Genomic DNA, 21,448 nt, shown 5'->3' on the forward strand with positions numbered 1-21,448 from the left:
CAATAATTTTGTTTTAACAAACCCAAAAATCAAGCCCTTGTTTGGAGATTTCTAAACCAGAGAAGAGTTTTGTGTGACCCGTACCTCGATAACTCGTAATGACTTGATCGATCCTGATGATATCAAGAATGTAAATTCCAGCTCCACGGTGTTCAGTTTCAATCTCCAGCTGCTACTTTGCTCCAACCAATTCATTACATAAGAGGAGACTTTGTCAGTTGGTCGTGATAAAGGAATAAACATAAATCAAAGCAAGTGTCATTTAGAAAGAACATCTCTGTATCCATTAGACTGTGAAATCCTAATATGAAGTAGTAATTAAAATTTTAGCGATGGGCAGTCATTAGGCTGAGCAGTTAAGATGTTGCTTAGGATGGAACCTGGGTTCAACTCCCAGCTCTGTCTCCTGACTCTGGCTTCCTGTTATTTCATATTTTGGAGGCAGCAGTGGGGGGGTCAAGCAATTGAGTCCCTACCATCTGCTTGGAATATCTGGATTGTGTTCCTTGCTTCTGTCTTCACTGCCAGGTAGTGGTCATTGCAGATATTTGGAGAGTGAAACAGTAGATGAGAGCACTCTCTGCCTTTCTTTCTGTCTCTCTGCCTCTCAAATAATAATGAACAATAAATTTTAGCTGACTGGTTTGCCAGTTTTAATATCAAAATTAATATTTATTTTCAATATAAATATACACATATTTTGAATATGTATATACATATATCAAAATACATTGATCATTTTCCCATTAATACATAATCATTTATTGACTATATTTCAACATATCCTTATTGATGAAATAATTATTTTTCCCATGAATAAATAGCTTCCCAAATCTCATAAATGGAGAATTTAAAGATCTGTGTGGCTAGTATTTCCTATCTTAGATGGAATACTCTTTTGGGAATACCAAATTGTCTTTCATTTTTCAGTTATGGAGTTCAATGTGATACCCATTTCTATCCTAGCTAAAGTTCTTCAGATGTTTATAAATATCTAAAAATTGACTGAGAAGGTTTTAAACTGTATGAGAATGCATGGTGTCCGATTGAGGTGTTAGAATTATTTTAAAAACTAATAAATAATAATAATGTTTAAAATACTGTCCTGGGGGCTGGTGTGTGGTATAGTGGGGTAAGTCACCACTTAGGTTGCTGGCAACCCAAATCAGACTACCAGTTGCTCTGCTTCTGATCCAGCTCCCTGCTAATGTGCCTAGGAAGGCAGCAGGAAGAAAGCCCAAGTTCTTGGGTCCCTGCCACCTGCATGGGAGTCTGTGGAGAGTAAATCAGAGGATGCAGAAACTAACTCTCTCTCTTTCAAATAAATAAACACACCTTTTAAAATATGAATAAGTATTAATTGTAAAAAAATCCTATCTTTCACAGCAAAATGGATACAACAGGAAACCATTATTCTTAGTGAAATAAGCCAGTGCCCAAAAGACAAATACCATATGTTTTTCTTGATCTGTGATAGTTAATAGAGTATAAAAAAGTAATATATTATTATTTGCATTGCAATGTGCATTAAATTATTCCTGTGTATAGATTGCTGAGAGGAAATGGCTTAAAGTCTAAATGAACTGAATTATTATCTTGCAACCACACAGGAAATATTTAGATGCTACATTGGCATAGGTTCTATTTCATTGGAAGAAATTATGAATGATTTAATTAACCAAAAACCCACTGGATATGAGTGAAATGGTCATTTTTCCTTTCAATTATTGTTTAGAGCTGTTGTATATATTCCCACTAAACTAGGGTCATTTTTGCTTTTTACATCTTAAACTTATTTTTTGGTGAAGTATTAAGCCTTTTTACTACAATGTAAATTTAAAATGTTATCGCAAAAACTAACATAGAAAAAAAGATAGAAAGAAAGGTAGAAAGAAGGAGGATGAAAAGGAGGGAGAGAGAAAGGGAATATCATTATGTTCTATATATATTGAATATGTTATAATTAAATAAAATTAAAATAAAAATGAAAAAACAAAAAGATGAATAAAAATATAACACTGTTCTACATGTGTTTGTGTTTGTGTTTTTTTGTTCTTATCAACATTAAACTCTAGACTTCTTTTCACTTTAATTCCCCAGTTAACCCACCTCATGCAATCCTGACTTTTCTCACTTTGCCTGTATCTGCGACAGTAACATTTGATCACCCTCAACCACCTTTGACCATCTGGGTAACTCATATTCTTACACACATAAACATATGTGGGTCCTTCACAAAGTTCGTGGAAAATTGTACTACAAAAAAATCTATGAATGGATTTCAAAATTTGCAGCACCAAAATAAACATCTTTTAATTACATTTTCCATGATCCTCTTAAAGTGCCTCCACATACACACACACATCTATTCATGAGTCTCCATTTTCTTGTATAATGCTGCTGATTTACTCTTCTTTGGACATTTACTTTAATCACAGAGACCCACAACACATGTATACTAGCAACTGACAATGATCAATAGCACCAGCAAAATCAATGAAAAGCAATTATTGGTAAGATATAAAAGAAAAGGGAAAAAGGAGTGCTGAGGAATTACTAGAATGTTGAGTAGGCTCTTTCAGCCCTTAGAAATGCTTTGAAATGAAAGGTACCTTAACTCTTTCCCTGCTGCAATGCATTTTTGCCCATGCGTGTACAGTACTCATATTCACATTAACTTAATTATTCAATGGCAGGCTTAACAATTTAAAAAGAGCTTTGCTGCCGGAGACCAGCTCCAGCCAGCCCAGGGGCCCCAAGGTGTGAGAGGTGTCGGTGTTCAAAGAAATGAGAAACACACAGCAAGGCTGATGGCATGGCTCTGGTTCTCGAGCACCAGACTTTATTTTATATCATAAGTCACATAATGATTCTTTATTCGCACAATAACAAGTCTGTTGTTCATTTTTTTCTAATTATAATTTCTATGATTTTTAAGAGCATATTCAGAGCGTGGGTTAAAATCACAGACAGGTATGAGATAGCAGGCTGCCCACACAAGCTAAGGCCTGGAGTGCTGTCGAACTATGCAGAAATTATCTACACAACCTAGAATATTACCTTCCTAATCTAATCTTTACTAGACGCCCCAAGTTCAAAGCAGGCCCTTTTTAAAATGTATCCCTTCTTTTGCAGTTCTTTCTGTTAATTTCTTTATTGTACTTATTTAAAGGTTCACTTAGATCTATTGTACAGTTTTGACATCCTAACCATTGTAGTATTTGTAGCATATATTGAATTAAAGTTTTATTAATATTTGTCTTTATTTTACTGGGAAGTATATACCAGGGAGCCTGTTGCCTTTTAATTCTTTTCCACAAATAGCTCAACCTTGTATAAGGCATTAACCCTTTCTCCTACACTAACATTCTCCTTATTAAAATTCTACAAAACGATAGGCATTTTGGGGATTATGAGACTAAGCGTTCTTCCCTAAAACCAGGAATACAGCAATCATTAGCGGGACCATCAGGAAGCTCCAGCTTTTTTTTTTAAACTTTTATTTAATGAATATAAATTTCCAAAGTACAGAATATGGATTACAATGGCTTCCCCCCCATAACGTCCCTCCAACCCCCAACCCTCCCCTTTCCTACTCCCTCTCCCCTTCCATTCACATCAAGATTCATTTTCGTTTCTCTTTATATACAGAAGATCAGTTTAGCATACATTAAGTAAAGATTTCAACAGTTTGCTCCCACACAGAAACATAAAGTGAAAAATACTGTTTGAGTACTAGTTATAGCATTAAATCTCAATGTACAGCACACTAAGGACAAAGATCCTACATGAGAAGTAAGTGCACAGTGACTCCTGTTGTTGACTTAACAAATTGACATTCTTGTTTATGGCATCAGTAATCACCCTAGGCTCTTGTCATGAGCTGCCAAGGCTATGGAAGCCCCCTGAGTTCACTGACTCTGATCATTTTTAGACAAGGCCATGGTCAAAGTGGAAGTTCTTTACTCCCTTCAGAGAAAGGTACCTCCTTCTTTGATGACCCGTTCTTTCCACTGGGATCTCACTTGTGGAGATCTTTCATTTAGTTTTTTTTCCCCCCCCCAGGGTGTCTTGGCTTTCCATGCCTGAAATACTCTCATGGGCTTTTCAGCCAGATCCGCATGCCTTAAGGGCTGATTCTGAGGCCAGAGTGCTATTTAGGATATCTGCCATTCTATGGGTCTGCTGTGTATCTCACTTCCCATGTTGGATCATTCTCTCCCTTTTTGATTCTATCAGCTAGTATTTGCAGACACTATTCTTGTTTATGTGATCCCTTTGGTTCTTAGTCCTATCATTATGATAAATTGTGAACAGAAATTGATCACTGGGACTAGTGAGATGGCATTGGTACATGCCACCTTGATGGGATTGAATTGGAATCCCCTGGTATGTTTTTAACTCTACCGTTTGAGGTAAGTCAGCTTGAGCATGTCCCTAATTGCACATCTCTTCCCTCTCTTATTCCCACTCTTATATTTAACAGTGATCATTTTCAGTTAAGTTTCAGCACTTAAGAAGAATTGTGTATTGATTACAGTATTCAACCCAAAGTATTAAGTAGAACAAACAAACAAAAAATACTAAGAGGGATAACATATCAAGTTGCTCATCAACACTCAGGTTGAAAAAATATGGAATGCTTCACGAATTTGCGTGTCATCCTTGCGCAGGGGCCATGCTAATCTTCTCTGTATCGTTCCAATTTTAGTATATGTGCTGCTGAAACGAGCACAGCTCCAGCTTTCTTAAGCAGAATGTAGTTCCTAGCAAACCTAAAAACACCAAGAGGACCTCAGCTGTCCTTCTCAAGCCTTACTGACAGAGACCTTCTGCTGTGACCCTGTCAGCCAGCCAAAGTTGCCTTGGTCTCGCCACTTTGCTGCCATTTTTCTATTATACTATGCTGCAGTATCATTTAATTGTGAAGCATTTAAATCACATTGAATCATGTCAAAAATGTCTCCCACTTTCCTATTTATTCTGTGCTTCAGATGAAGTTAAATTCCTACTGGACTCCATCTTTTTGCAACTGAACTCAAGTGAAAACTATATACTTTGTGTTTTTAAATTTAATTCTAGTTTGGAAATATTAAGACTCAAGCTGATCCAAAACAGTGCTGACTAGAGGTCAATTTGGTACCAGAAATACTGGAAAAATTAAGGGGTAATATAGTCCTAATCATATAAGTAAGGGTGTATCATATGGTGCATATAGCAAATATATCTAACCCTTGAAGTGTAGTGCACATAATTAGATTATATTACACTGAAAAAGTGCCAAATTATGTTTCAAACATTATCAGGATCACTAAAACTTCAAGGTTCACTTTTGCATTAATAACTTTCATAATTCAAATAATAAAAAGAATTGCATATTTTATATAAGCTAAATGGAATACAGTTTGTTCCCACTCTCTCAAAAGATCAGCTAACACACACAAAAAAACAGCTATAGAATGCTTATTTATACAATTGTTTCATTTATTATGTAAAACTTAAGGGGACATTCATTGCATTTAAGCACATTAAAGACAATATTCCTACACACCAAATCTCCAAAAGGTCCTGGAAATTCAGTAGGAGTATGGATTTCTTACTTATTATATTTGTCTTCTACAATTAATATATATTTTATGAAAACCTTATTATTTTAAAACCTGTTGTATTTTGCATTCTGAATACAATCAGGTATGTGGGTGAGAAAATAGCAACATGCTGATGGAAAGCTGAAGTGAGAATGACAGAATCACTTTGCTATTTGAAAACAACAAAAAAGAACATGAAATATGTCAAGAAAGAAATGTAGAATTAGATATTTGGCAAATAGGCTTGTATATATGATGACAAAAATCAGTAACTGGATAGCTGAAAAACAGTTGCTTGATTATCTATGTTGTAGTGATAAGTGACTTGATACCCCCTTGTCCTTTTTAAATATGTAGTCATTTGCTTGATTCAGGTATAATAATATAATATGTTGAAATGTAGGCTTAAATTTTAGTGATGGGACAGCTTGTACATGTAATCAATGATTATCATTATATATATATATAAATCAAATCAGTTCACTAGCATACGGTTGCTTCATTTTGTGAAAAGTTTTTGTCTTAGATATCGTTTTTACTAAAAATTTATTTATTTATTTGAAAATCAGAGTTACACAGAGAGAGAAGGAGAGGCAGGGAAAGAAGTCTTCCATCCACCAGTTCACCCCCCAGTTGGCCAAAACAGCAGGGGCTGCACCGAACTGAAGCCAGGAGCTAGGAGCTTCTTCCAGATCTCCCACGTGGCTTCAGTTCCTGGGCCATCTTCTACTGCTTTCCCAGGCCATAGCAGAGAGCTGGATGGGAAATGGAGCAGCTGGGAATTGAACTGGTGCCCGCCAAGTTGCAGTGCCAGCCACTCAGAGATTGTTTTCACAAATAGAAAACTTCCATTGTCTGTAGCCTAAGATTTTATTTTTCAATCAAAATTTGCGTTCTGAGACTATATTTATATGTTAGTCACATGTCAGGATCCAGGCAGTTTCTGACTTCTTCTGTACCTTTCCCAAGTAACAGGCAATTATAAAAATTCAACAATATCAAACAATAAGATCACATACTTTGTCATCAGTCTTTAAAGAACCAAAGCTGTTCTATAACACAATTATTAAAGACATCCTGTATTAGGATTTTCTCCCAAGAATCTAAAAGTTGTCCAAAGTGATGCAGACGTGGAATTTTCCATCTGTAATGATCAAAAGACTTTCAATCAATTTCTTTTTTTTTACCAAGGTATATTTTGATGTTGTCCAAAATAGAATGTTTAAAAGACACACACACACACACACACACACACACACCTCTTTCTTTTTACACACTTAAAAATACTGTTTAAAGCATCTGTTGATTTTTCAAAATAGCTTTGAGATCATTTTCACCAGTTGTTTTCAATAATCTATTAGAGGAAGTCTGTGTTAAATTTTCACATAAGGAATTTGCAGCTGTGACAAGTTAAGTGGTTTCCCAAAATGTCTTCATAAATCAGAAACCTAACATATATTACTACCTCCTAACATGACTTCCTAAGGCTATATTTCTGTGGGACCTTTTGGGCACATTGAAAGACAGAGATTGAATTTTTTTTAACTAGACTCCAGCTTGTTCCAAGAGATACTGAGTTTTGTATCATTTATCTTCTCCATGATTTAATTTCCCCCCACTTCATTCAACATGGCCCAGTTGCTGAAGCAAAGACATTTCTTAACCACCAAACAACTTGTTAGACCTAGAAACTCCAAACACACAAAACACACACACATATGTGTTCATTTCCCAAATTATAACAGACTTCTAAAGTATGTAGTTGGTATGTCAATGACAATCATATTTAATTTAAAACTTTCATCTGAAACTTTTATAATATCCAGTAATATTTTATTGACATCCAATTACACCTTACAGTCACCTCTAGAGAAATAGTGTTTCAGGGACTAGGTGATGGGGAATCAGGCTTGGTTTGAATTCTAACTCTGCCACTTACTAGTTGTATAGTAGGGTTAAGAATTTGTTAAGTTACTACTTCAAGTGAAACAGATTATATTATCCTCAGTTCTAGAGCTTGCTAGAGTATAGAATTAATTTTTAAATTTTCCACTAATGGTATCTCATTTTTTTCATTTTTCATTTTATTGTCATCTTGAACAGTCCTCATTTTAAAAAATTCAGACAGTTTAAAATTTCAAGTCTCCTTAAGGCTGTTGTACCCATCCCTCTTCTTCTAAGATGGCGTCTTGATTTAAAGGCTCGTAGGCCTCATGGTGTGCAGCTCATCATGAGGTTGGGTTGTCTGTTGTATGCTGGTCCTTGGGCTGCTCATCCCTGGCTGTGCAGAGCTGATGTCCCACAAGGTGGGGTTTGTCAGTTTCCATCCATAAGCATCCTATTGGTATACATTAATGCATTCTTTCCTCCTTATCTAGTCACAACTCTTTAGCTTTTCCTTCTTGATTCATTGCCACTGATGCTCACAGAATTCCTGCTGCATCATGACTGTCAGATAGATGAGCCTACTAAGTAGTAGCCTGTAATGACCAAGATACTTTGCACCAGTTATAACTAAAATCTCTCCTGGAAAATGTGGCAATATGTGGGTACCTATTGGGACAAATGGTATAGAAGACAGCAAATGCAAGCTCAGCCTTGACTATCTCTTATCAGCTCTTTCCTATCATCTCCAGATTGGCAGATGACATGAAAATCTCTTCCTATGTGGTCAAATGACAGCAAAGCTTAAATCAACATTGATTTCAATGATTTCCCTCAAATTTCCCAACAATCTTCCTGTCTCTGGGAATGTAGTAAAGAAGAGAATCTCAGACACAGAATCCTGTATCTCTGAGAGAATATTGTCAGGAAGAAAGGTTCCACAGCATGGGGAGAGATATCTCCTATTTAGGGGAGGGAAAGGGAATAAAGGCAAGATCCCAGAATTAAGACCCAGTACCAAGTCTGCTAAAGTAAGCCTATTGTCTGACAGGTTCCATTGGCCTCTGGCCCTAGCTTATTCTCTGCAAACTGATCCCTCAAGCCCACCTTCACCAGGCAGTCAAGAGACCACATCCACCAGCCCTCTGTCAACCTTTGGCAGTCAGCAGAGCAAGATTCGAGACAATGGGGAATAGGTGGTGAAGTGAAGTTGGAACTTTACTTTGAAGCTCAGATATAAGCCAGCCATGGTAAGACCCAGAACCAGATCAAGCACAAAGACATTTATCCTCATGCTAGTGCTCACAAACCTCATCTCTAAACCTCCCCTTCTATAAGGCAGAGACCTGAACCTGGTGGAAAGGGTGAGTGTCTCAGCATGCATTGTACCTAGGCTCCCATGAATTTGGAGTCCAACCTCAAGCAAAAGACACAAGTGCAATCCTGCTTAGCATGAGCCCATGTGGCTAGGGAAATGCCTTTGTCACTGTAGTCATCAGCAGACAGCAAGGAGTAAGAATCAGTTACTGGCTGGCGCAGCAGCTCACTAGGCTAATCCTCCGCCTGCGGCGCCAGCACATAGGGTTCTAGTCCTGGTCGGGGCAATGGATTCTGTCCCGGTTGCCCCTCTTCCAGGCCAGCCCTCTGCTATGGCCCGGGAGTGCAGTGGAGGGTGGCACAGGTTCTTGTGCCCTGCACCCCATGGGAGACCAGGAGGAAGCACCTGGATCCTTGCTTCGGATCAGTGCTATGCGCTGGCTGAAATGGCCATTGGAGGGTGAACCAACCAATGGTAAAGGAAGACCTTTCTCTCTGTCTCTCTCACTATCCACTCTGTCAAAAAACAAAAATAAAAAAAGATTCAATTACTGTGGAGTAGGAATTCAAAGTGAGCACAAAAATCTAATAAAGTAATTACTGGGCAGATACTAATTATGGCTGTCCCCAGGTGAGTGCCTGTGGACGGAATTTCTGGGCCTGCCCTAGTTCTAAGAGACAGTTGGCCCCAGTCAAGTGGATTTCTTATATCCCAACCGGCTTCACCTGTGGATGGTTGTATTAGCCTTGGATTGCAAGCCCACCTAAGCAACAGGCAGCCTATTGCAAACTGGCCCTTGGCCCTATCTCATGATGTATGGGGATGCAGGATCTAGGTTCGACTGAGCATGTGGCATAGGTAGCAACAGAATTGTTCACTTCATGTCTCCCATCAACATCAGACACCATTATATAGAGAGTAATTATCTTCTTGTGGAAAAAAATGTTGGTGATATTTCATGATAATCTGGGGCTGTCATCACAGTGCCTTGAATTACTCTACTGGGCTTTAGGGTGGTGATACCATGACCCTGAACAAACCTGCCAACGTAGGTACTCAACAAATCAACATGCTGTCCCATGGTTGCTATTGAGACCTACACATCCTGCTGGGTTTAAGAGGATTATTCCACATTCCTACTACCACTGTCATCAGTTGTGGTGGAAGAACGTACAGTGGCCAGACTATAGAACCTAACTAGACATAAAGTCAAAACAACCTACCAAATTTGCATCTGAAGACACATTTGAGGGAAAGCTTTTTGCCAAAAAAGTCACTCATTCAAAATAATAGGAACAACTAATCAACTGGATGTTCAAAGTCAGTGTAATGATAGCAGAAGTACAAAAAAGTAAGCTAATGCCATGTCTACAAAGAAGCAAAGGAACGTCCTAATAATAGACTCCCAAGAAGAGATTAATGAAAGACCAAGAAAGAATTCAAAAGAATGGTAATTAAGAGATCCTAAGAGATACAGAAGACTGTAGGCAAACAGGGGAAAAAAGCAAGAAAATGATGCATTATATGATTGAGAAATTGAGCATAGAAATAGAAATTTTGTAAAGAAACCAAATGGAAATATTGGAAATGAAGAACTAAATATATCAAATAAAAATACAGTTGACTGCCTCAACAACAGACCACAGTATGAAAATAAAGAATATCTAAACTTAAAATCAGATCTTTTGAATTATCCTATTCAGAATAAAGCATAAAATGTGAAAAACAAACAAAAGGCAGCCTCTAAGACCTTTGGGATATTCTTTAACAAACAAATATTTGAATTACAGAAATTATTGAGGGCAAAGAAGGGAGTGGAGGCTTAGAAAATATAATCATTGATTTACCAGCTGAAAAATCCCCCAATGTGCAGGAAGATATGAAAATCCAAATACAGGAGATCCTTGGAACCCCAAATAAATATGAGAAGAAAAAATCCTCACGGTGACACACTATAGTCAAATTCTTAAAAGTTAAACACAAAGCCGGCGCCGCGGCTCAATAGGCTAATCCTCCACCTAGCAGCGCTGGCACACCAGGTTCTAGTCCTGGTCGGGGTACCGGATTCTGTCCCGGTTGCCCCTCTTCCAGGCCAGCTCTCTGCTGTGGCCAGGGAGTGCAGTGGAGGATGGCCCAAGTGCTTGGGCCCTGCACCCCATGGGAGACCAGGATAAGTACCTGGCTCCTGCCATCGGATTGGCGTGGTGCGCCAGCCGCAGCGCGCCAGCCGTGATGGCCATTGGAGGGTGAACCAACGGCAAAAGGAAGACCTTTCTCTCTGTCTCTCTCTCTCACTATCCACGCTGCCTGTCAAAAAAAAAAAAAAAAAAAGGCCAAAAGTTAAACACAAAGACAGAATTCTATAATTTTCAATGAAAAAGCATCAGGTCACTATTAAATGAACTCCCATTAGATTAACAGATTTTTTTGACAGAAATATTAGAGAAAATGGAATGATAAACCAGGTTCTGAAAAAAAATACCAACCAAGAATACTTCGCCAGTGAAATTATCTTTCAGAAATAAAGGAGAAATACTTTCCAATAAAATAAAAGCTGAGGTAATCCATCATTAGCATACCAGATTTACAAAACCTGCTTAACAGAGTCCGTTATGCAAAAGCAATTGAAAGATACCCACCACCATGAAAAAACTAGAACAGAAGAGAGAATGATCAAAATAAACAGAAGAATGGCAGGAGCAAGCCATTAGGTTGATAATTTTGGATATAAATGGACTAGATTCCCCAATGAAAAGATGCAGACTGGATGGATGAATTAAATAACAAGGTCCAATGAGGTGTTCCTTACATGAAATGCACTTCGCCAGTAAAGACACTCAGGCTATAAATGCAAGGATGAAAAATGTACTCCATATAATATTACTGAAAAGAGAATAGAATCCCAAACCATGAAGATGTACAACAAAGAAAAAGAACTATAGACCAAAATTATAACCAGTCAAATCCAACAACACAGCATAAAGATCTGCCGCTCCCTTGCCCGCAAAGGAACTACACTGTTCGCAGCTTATCAGTCTTTAGTAGACTTTTAATGAGAAAATAACAGTGACAGAGAAAGAATGAAGGGAGGAGAGTGGACAGAAAAGCCCCCTCCTTCCTCAGCACACAGCTTATATACAAAATCCGGCCAATTGCAAGCGGGCTCAAGTCCATGCACGGAACACTCCAATCCGCTGTCTGTTCACGTAGTGTGCACGCGTCCTCGGGCTAATCAGATGAGGTGTCACGCAGCAGGCAGGCTCACCGCGCGGTCCTCGGCGCCATCTTGTTGTTTACAACATTCTCAACTCCTCTGGAAAGTCCCGACCGTGGGAAAGCATTGCCCTAACCGAAACTAGCAACATCCGCCTTGTGATAAAGACACAGCAACAGCTATCAGACCGACCTTGACGTGGGGGCTCCATGGCTGCGCATCCCATGGAGCCCCACAAGATCACTCATCCAGACTAAGTGGGATTTATCCCTGGTATGCAGGGATGGTTCAATATAAACAAATCAATAAATGTGACACATCCATTAATAAACTGAAGAATAAAAACTGTATGATAATCTCAATCAATGCAGAGAAAGAATTTGATAAAATACAACATTCTTTCATGATAAAAACCTTAAGAAAATTGGGGATCTAAGAAACATCCCTCAAGACAATAAGGCAATATATGAAGTGGGGAGAAGTTGGAAGCATTTCCACTAGGATCCAGAAACAGTCAAGAGTGCTACTTTCACCATTGTTACTCAATGTTTCTGAAAGTTTTAGTCAGTGCCATTAGCCAAGAAAAAGAAATCAAAGGGATACAAATTGGAAAGGAGGAAATCAAATCATCTGTCTTTTGCAGTAGATATGATCACTACACCAAGAGATAATAAGAGTATTTGGTAAAGTTGCAGGAGATAAAATCAACACACAAGTCAATAGCTTTTGTATACACAATGTAGAGGCTGAGGAAGAACTTGTAAGATCAGTACAATTTACAATAGCTAAAAAAATTTAAATAACTTAGAATAAATTTAACCAAGGAGTTGAAATATCTTTACAATGAAAATTACAAAACATTAAAGAAAGAAATAGAAGAAGTCACAAAAAGATGAAAAAATCTTCCAGATTCATGTATTGGAAGAAATAATATCATCAAAATGTCCATACTACTAGAAACAATTTACAGATTTAAAACAATCACAGTGAAAATATCAATGAAATTCTTCTCAGATCTAGAAAAATAATGCTAAAATTCATATGGAAATACAAGAAACTCTGAATAGCTAAAGCAATCTTTAGCAACAAAAATAAAGCCAGAGGCATCACACTAGCATACTTCAAAACTTACCACAGAGAGTTATAATTAAAATGGCCTACTACTGGCACAAAAATAGACATGTAGACCAATGGAACATAGACTAGAAACCCCAGAAATTAATCCATGCATCTACAACCAATAAATCATTGACAAATAATCTGAAATCAACCCATGGAGAAAGGAAAGTCTCTTCAACAAACGGTTCTGGGACAATTGGGTCTGAACATGCAGAACTTAAAAACAAGACCTCTACCTTACACCTTACACTAAAAGCAACTCAAAATGGATCAAGGTCATAAATCTATGAACTGACATCATCAACTTACTACAGGAAAACATTGAGGAAACTGTAAGACATTAGCATAGGCAACCATTTATTGGAAAATACTCCAGATGCACAGGAATCAAAGCAAAAATTCACAAATGGGATTACATCAAGCTGAGAAGCTTCTGTACTACAAAGGAAATACAACAAAATTAAGAGGCAACAGACATATGGGATTAAATATTTGCAATTTATACAACTGATAATGGATTAATACCCAGAATCTATAAAGAGCTCAAGAAAATCAACAATAACAATATAAACAATCCAGTCATGAAATGGGCAAAGGACATGAACAGGTATTTTTCAAAGGTCAAATTCAAATGGCCATCAGACAAGTGGGGATAAAAAAAAAAAAAAAAAAAAAAAAGCTCTGCGTCCCTAGCCATCAGGAAAGCACAAGTGTAAACTACAATGAGATTTCACGTCACCCCAGTTAGAATGGCTGTCATGACAAAGTTACAGCCCATATCATATTGAATAGAGAAAAGCTGTAAACATTTCTTCTAAGATCTGGAATTAGACAATGATGTTCACTCTTGCTTTTCTTATTAAATATAGTACTGGAAGTTTTGGCAAGCACCTTTAGGCAATAGAAAGAAATAAAAGTCATACATATAAGAAATGTGAAAGTCAAATCATCCCTTTTTTGCAGATGATGCAAATCTGACAATACTCACCAAGAGATTATTAGAATTGATAAAAAAAATTTAGTAAAGTCATGGGAAAAATATACAAAAATCAGTATCATATTTTGTACACTGATAATGTACTTACTAAGAGAGAAATTATTAGAACAATGTCACTAAAAAGGACTACCAAAAAAACTCTTGAAATAAATGTTACCATTATATTTGATTCTGCCATGAAAATTACAAAACACTGTTACAAAAAATTGAAGACACACAAAAATGGAGTGATCATTCATGATTTTTACTGGAAGAATGGATATCATTAAATATCTGTGTAATACCCTGTTTTTGTGTAGATTCAATTCCTATCAATAACATTGTTTTCAGAAGCAGAAAAAGGAATCTTAAAATTAATGTGGAAGCAGAAAGACTTCAAATAGAAAAAGAAAAAAACTCAACAAAAAGAACATAGGTGGAGACTTCATAATGCCAGATTTCAAGACATACTAAAGAGTTATTGAAACAAAACCAATATAATACTGACACAAAAACAGACATAAGTATACCAATGGAACCAAATAGAGCTCCCAGAAATCAATGCAAGCATCTACAGACAACTGATCTTTGAGAAAGTTATCAAAATCATATACTGAATAAAGGACAGTTACTATAATTCAAAGCCCTAGGAATACTGTATATTCATATGCAAAAAATTGAAACTTGACCCCTACCTCACACTCTATTCCAAAGTCAATGCAAACGCATAAAATACATAAATGTAACACCTGGAATTATGACTCTATTGGAAGAAATAAATTAAATACTTTAAGACATTGGCATTGGCAATTATTTTTTAAGTTAAGACCTCAAAGACACGAGCAACAGAAGTTCAAATAGAAACATTGGATTCTATAAAATTAAGAAGCTTCTTCACAGTGAAAGACATAATCAATAGAGTGAAGATACAATTGATAGATTGAAGAAAATATTTTCAAGCTAAGCATCTGACACAGAATTCACATTCAGAATACATAATGGACTAAAAGCTCTCAACAACAAAATGATCCATCTACATAATCAATAAAGTATATAAATCAATATTTCTCAGTAGAAGAAATACAGATGTTTAAAAAATACATGAAATAGGCCGGCGCCATGGCTCACTAGGCTAATCCTTCACCTAGCGGCGCCGGCACACCGGGTTCTAGTCCCGGTTGGGGCACCGGATTCTGTCCCGGTTGCCCCTCTTCCAGGCCAGCTCTCTGCTGTGGCCCGGGAGTGCAGTGGAGGATGGCCCAGGTGCTTGGGCCCTGCACCCCATGGGAGACCAGGAAAAGCACCTGGCTCCTGGCTCCTGCCTTCGGATCAGCGCGGTGCGCCGGCCGCAGCGCGCCGGCCGCAGCGGCCATTGGAGGGTGAACCAACGGCAAAGGAAGACCTTTCTCTCTGTCTTTCTCTCTCACTGTCCACTCTGCCTGTCAAAAAAATAAAAAATAAAAAAAAATAAAAATAAAAAATACATGAAAAAATGTTCAGAATTGCTACCCCTCAGGGAAATGAAAATCAAACTCACAACGTGGTATAAATTCACTCCAGTTAGAATGGCTAGTTTCAAAAAGACAAAAAATAACAAATACTGGCAGAGAAGTGCAAAAAAAGGAAATTGAAAATCTTATATACTGCTGTACTGTTGGTGTGAATGAAAACTAGTGTAGCCATTATGAAGAATGGTATGGAGAATACTCAAAATTAAAACTAGGTCTACTCTATGATCCAGCTATCATAACCGTAGACAAAGTTTACATTTAAAAAGGACTATGGGATCATTCTATTCAATCTTAAAAAGCACTGACTCCATGGGTTTTCCTACTCCATATCTGGCCATCCTAGATGCTGCAGGTTTACCCCAATTTTACTTTAGGGGTTATGGATATGCTAAGTTATTGACAGGAGACTATTAATAAGGAATAATTTAGACATGGCCAATTTATTTCTGGAATCACAGAGGGCATATCTATCAACCGACCAATGGGTGATGTGGATGTGGTAGCCTTTAGGTAGCTTGCTTTAATGAAAATAAAGAGATCATTAATGAATTTCCAATCTCATAATGACCCGAATCTGGTCTTTAATGATCAGATCTTCTTACCAGTTAGCTCAACCAATTGTGATCCAGTCTGTGAGGATAGAACCTTGTACATATCTATCTAGACTCTAATTTCTTGTCAATAACACTCTAGGCAGGGGAGTACAACATACAGTCAAGAACAATAATGTCAGAAGCAGACACATAAGTGTTTTGTTTTCACACACTTGGAACAATAACTGAACTTCAGAAGACTCTATGAGCAGTTAACTGACCTCTGAGCCTGTCTCCCACTTCACTGGGAAGAAGTGCTCAAGTCTTTCAACAAAGGAGATTTAGAATTTAGTCTTAGGTCTGATCTGATTTCATCATCATTAAAAAAAAATCATCTATTATTTTTCACTTTATGTTTCTGTGTGGGAGCAAACTGTTGAAATCCTTACTTAATGTATACTAAGCTGATCTTCTGTATATTAAGATAATCGAAAATGAATCTTGATGTGAATGGAAGGGGAGAGGGAGTGGGAAAGGGGAGGGTTGTGGGTGGGAGGGACGGTATGGGGGGGAAGCCATAGTAATCCATTATTCGTACTTTGGAAACGTATATTCATTAAATAAAAGTTAAAAAAAAAAGAATTTAGTCTTCTGGTGTATCATTGTGGGGAGCAACTGAGACTAGACTAAGTTACTGGAATTAAGTACTGTTTCAGTACTAGTTATAGCATTACTTCACATTGGACAACACACTAAGGACAGATCCCACATGAGAAGTAAGTACACAGTGACTCCTGTTGTTGACTTAACAATTTGACACTCTTGTTTATGGCGTCAGTAATCTCCCTAGGCTCTAGACATGAGTTGCCAAGGCTATGGAAGCCTTTCGAGTTCGCTGACTTCGATCTTATTCCGACAGGGTCATAGTCAAAGTGGAAGTTCTCTCCTCCCTTCAGAGAAAGGTACCTCCTTCTTTGTATTTTTAAAATTTATTTTAAAGACAAAGGTATAGAAAAAGGAAGAGACAGAGACAGGCAAGTTCTTTCATTCACTGACTCACTCCACAAATGCCCACAACGGGGTCTGAGCCAGGATGAAGCCAAGAGTCCAAAACTCAATTCAGGTCTTCCAAATGAGTGGCAAAGACCTTAGTACTTGAGTTATCAACTTGGTACCTCCTAGGGTGCACGTTAACTGGAAGCTGGAATCACAAGCAGGGCTGGGACTCAAACATAGAGGCTCTTTTTTTGGATGCAAAATTCCAAGTGGTGTCTTAAATATTGTGCCAAACATTCACCTGCAAATATTCTTAAATACGTGCTATACCCTATGTATTCACACTTTGTAAAGGATTAGATATAATTAAGTCCTTGGAATGTTTTATATACAGAGCTAGCATAATAAAAAGAATATTTAAGGTGACTCTACAGGGATGTAATGGTATGGTCTATAAATAGGTTTATTGCTGATTTAGTTACAATAGAATTTTAAAACTTCTGATAAAGTGGTACTCAAAATGCTGATGTTTAGCAGAAAGTAAAATGGGCAGAGAGTTCAACAGAACTCAGTAGAAAGGAGTCAGGTGTGTAATGGAAAATAAAGAAAGAGATTGTATTAATATTTGAGGAAAATCCTCATGGGCATAAAGACATGGCCTGGTCCCAGCCATTCTGTTATGGTCATTTGGGCAGTGAACCAGCAGATGGAAGATAGCTCACTCACTCTCTCTCTCTCTCTCTTCCTCCCTGTCCCTCTCCCTCTCCTATAACTGTCTTTCAAATAAATAAAGTAATTTATGAGATTCTGGGAAGCAGAACACGCAGGGGGTGTCTTTATTTGAGATGTCACCAAATAATCATTCTGGAGTAAAAGTTGCTGAGATGAAAGCTTTACATGATTTTGGCAAATGAAGGTGAGAGGTTGTGAGAAGAAATAATTGGCAAATAACAGAATATTAGTTCCACTGAATCTGTGCATTAATGAAAACTCTCTGTATTTTATAAAAGTCACTTAGAAGATAACACGACTTGTATTCAGAAGGGGAAATCTATTTCCTTGAAAATTTTTCAGAAAGTTTATCTGAATTAATAATCATAATAATTACATTGATGTGAGAATTGCAAATATAGATTATTCAACATTCAGCTTTGGTTATCTGATAAAAACAAGTATTTTTACCTATGAAATTAGTACCATGAATTAGAAATTAGCAATAACTTCTTGGTTTGATTTATATCTAATCACCAACTTACTTAAAAATTTTTATGTGATTTTAAAGCAAATTTAAAGTGTTAAAAATGCATCTGCTCAATCAAAAAGTTAAATGTAGATTCTTATTTTGTATAAAAATCAGGAAAGGTAATACTGAATCATCAAAAGAAAACCATTGATATGAAATGCATCTGTATTAAATACTGTTGGTTTTAAACACAATTTTATAATGCAGTGTTCTCATGAACTCAGACATGAAGGGAGAAAAAAGCAGTAAAACATTGTTGTGGGTTGACTAGGACGTGGCTTCCCAAACTCAAGCACAGATGTAGACACCAAAATCTCATCTTCGTGGTTGATGACTCCAGCGTGGAGATTTTGTCTAATTATTGCATATGTGAGGTGGGTCAGTGGGAGCTATCTAGGTCATTGAGGACTTGTCTGTGCAAGGTAGTTATCACCAGAAAGTCGATTTGTTTAGGCCAAGTGTGTTTCCTGCGCCCGTCTGCTTCCTGACTCACTGTGTAATCATTCCGCTGCACACACTACACCATTACCACCCTCTACCAAATGCCAGACTAATTGGGGCTGCCAAACTTGAACTGTGAACCTCCAAATAGTAACCCAAAGCTGACTAACACAAGGACTGAACGGATTTGGTCATACTTATTTTCCCCACCAGTTCAAACGTTTGATTATCTTACTCATACCAAAAGGTCTTTGTTTCAGCAATCTAGGTGAACGTGTGTGCTGATCTCAAAATAGCTTCATCCAGGTTCTTCATGGAAAAAAGAAACAGGCACCTTGCAGCTCCTACCTCTAAGGCAGATTTCCTGTATGTTATACCCATCAAGTGACATGCAAAAGATCATCACAGCCCTTTGCTCTTAAGCTCACATTTACAGGCAAATAGTGACCTGAAACAGTAGGATATGCAGTTAAATTAGGTGATCAGTATTGCAGGAAAATTTAGACGGGTATTTCTGTTTTGTATGCTGAACTGGGGATTAGGGTGACTCAAATCAGTCTAACACCTTGTAGTTCAGTGTAATGTGTACATTTATCTAAGCAGCAACACTGGAATGGCAAGGAAAATGTCTATTGATCAGCGAATTTAAAATATATATCTCTGGGCTGAGAGATTATTCCATTTTAATTACTGCCAATTCAAATTCTTTTTTTTTCTCCAAACAACTTTGCTACTTTTATGTTCAACCTACTTTGAAAAATAATCATTGAATTTCCTTCTACAACCTGATCAAATTAAACTAACCATTTTAAAAGAAATGGGAAAAGTAATGATATAATCAGAAGCTCATATCCCTGCAAATAGAAGCACAACATAGAGCGCTACCCTTTCCTAGGAACTAGATGAATTCTATTTACTGAATATATATATATATATATATGTGTGTGTGTGTGTGTGTGCATGCGCACATGTGTGTGTGTGTGTGTGTGTGTGTATAGGCATACTTTATAAAATTGCAAACATATTTTCTCCTTTCTTGGCCAACCTATCAAATCAATCAAACTGGCCATCTATTAATAGATAAGTGGTTAAAGAAAATGTGAAATAGAAATACACAGTGGAATATTATTTATCCATAAAAAAGAATGAAATTATGTCACTTAAAGGAAATTGAATGGAATCTGAAGACATTGTATTAAATGAAATAAGCCACAAACAGAAATACAATTAAACACATGTTCTCTCATATATGTTGAAGTTAAGAAAGTTGCTGTAAATATAGAGTAGTGATTACTAGAAGCTGAAAGAGAGAATGGAGAAGACAAAGTAGAGGGAGTTTGGAAAACAGTTATCAAAACACAGTTAGAAGAAGTAAGTTCTAGTGTTCCGTAGTATGGCAGAGTGACTATGGATTCATAATAACTTATTTTAAATTTTATAAGCAAACAGAAGAGAGGCCAAAGAGCCTCAAATAGAAAGTTATTATAAGGACTATGAAATGTTAATGTGGTAAGTACACTTTGTACACATTTATTAAAATATGACCATGAACCCCTTGTTTATGTATAATTTTAAATGTTAATCAGAATTTTTTTAAGTTCAAGGAGATGAAAAAGATAACTCACCTGATTTGATCTTCACACATTGGAAATGTTATAATTATTGCACTACACCCCATAGATATATATTATTAAACAATCATTTTTAAAAATATTCAGAAAATTTCTCTTACCACAAGTCCCACCTTTCATCTTACCAGCCAATCACGTCTCCAAATACACAACCCCTGGAAAGAAGAGATTTAATTATTTCATCACAGTATTGACTTTCCAGATACTAAATTAAGTGGAATAAAAAAGTATTAGGTTTCTGGATCCTTTCACTTAGCAAGAAGAATGTTGTTGCATGTGTCAGCACGTTGTTCCTCTTTATTACAAAGCGGCTTTCCGCTTTATGACATGCTACGCTGTTTATTCACTCACAAGCTTGTGGGCATCTGCATTGCTTCCAGTTTTGGACTGTTGTGAAAAAATGTGCTATAAATATTTTTACACAAGCCTGTCTAAATATACATGTTTTCTTTTCTCTTTGTATGGATTAATGCCTATGGGTTAAATCTTGGGTCATAGAGTTAGCCATATTTTCTGAAATGGATGCATTATCTGTGTTATTTTAGATTTCTACACATTTCCTCTATTTCTTTTATACCTATTTCTTCTATTCTGCAATGTGTCAGATTTTGAATCACTCTCATTTTTTATAATTATCTGACAATATCAAACCTTAAAATTTTATTTATTTATTTATTTTTATCTAGAAACCTTTTATTTAAGTTATACAAACATCATGCATTTGATATAAATAAATTTAGGAACAGTGATTCTTCCCATCCTACCCTTTCTCCAACCCTCACTCCACCCTACTTCCTCCTCCCTCTCCTATTCCCATTCTTATTTTTTACAATGATAGATTTTTCATTTAACTTTATACTCTTAAGATTAAACCTACACTAAGTAAACAGTTCAACAAAAAATATGAAAAAAAAAAACTGCTCTTCCAAAATAGTCGAGACAAAGTTTGTTCAAAATCATCCATATCAAAGTGTCAATTTCAGTTCTATAGATT

At 36.8% G+C, this 21,448-nt stretch overlaps 1 non-coding gene across 1 annotated transcript; it reads right to left on the reverse strand.

Annotated features, from left to right (window-relative positions):
* Positions 1–4,628: 4,628 nt before the first annotated feature.
* Positions 4,629–4,735, reverse strand: LOC127490392 (U6 spliceosomal RNA). Its single transcript, XR_007918354.2, has one exon. It is a non-coding gene; the product is annotated as a U6 spliceosomal RNA (small nuclear RNA).
* Between the last annotated feature and the right edge of the window lie 16,713 nt (positions 4,736–21,448).

Source organism: Oryctolagus cuniculus, chromosome 2 (genome assembly GCF_964237555.1).
Source record: "Oryctolagus cuniculus chromosome 2, mOryCun1.1, whole genome shotgun sequence".
In the NCBI taxonomy this organism is placed as follows: Eukaryota; Metazoa; Chordata; class Mammalia; order Lagomorpha; family Leporidae; genus Oryctolagus; species Oryctolagus cuniculus.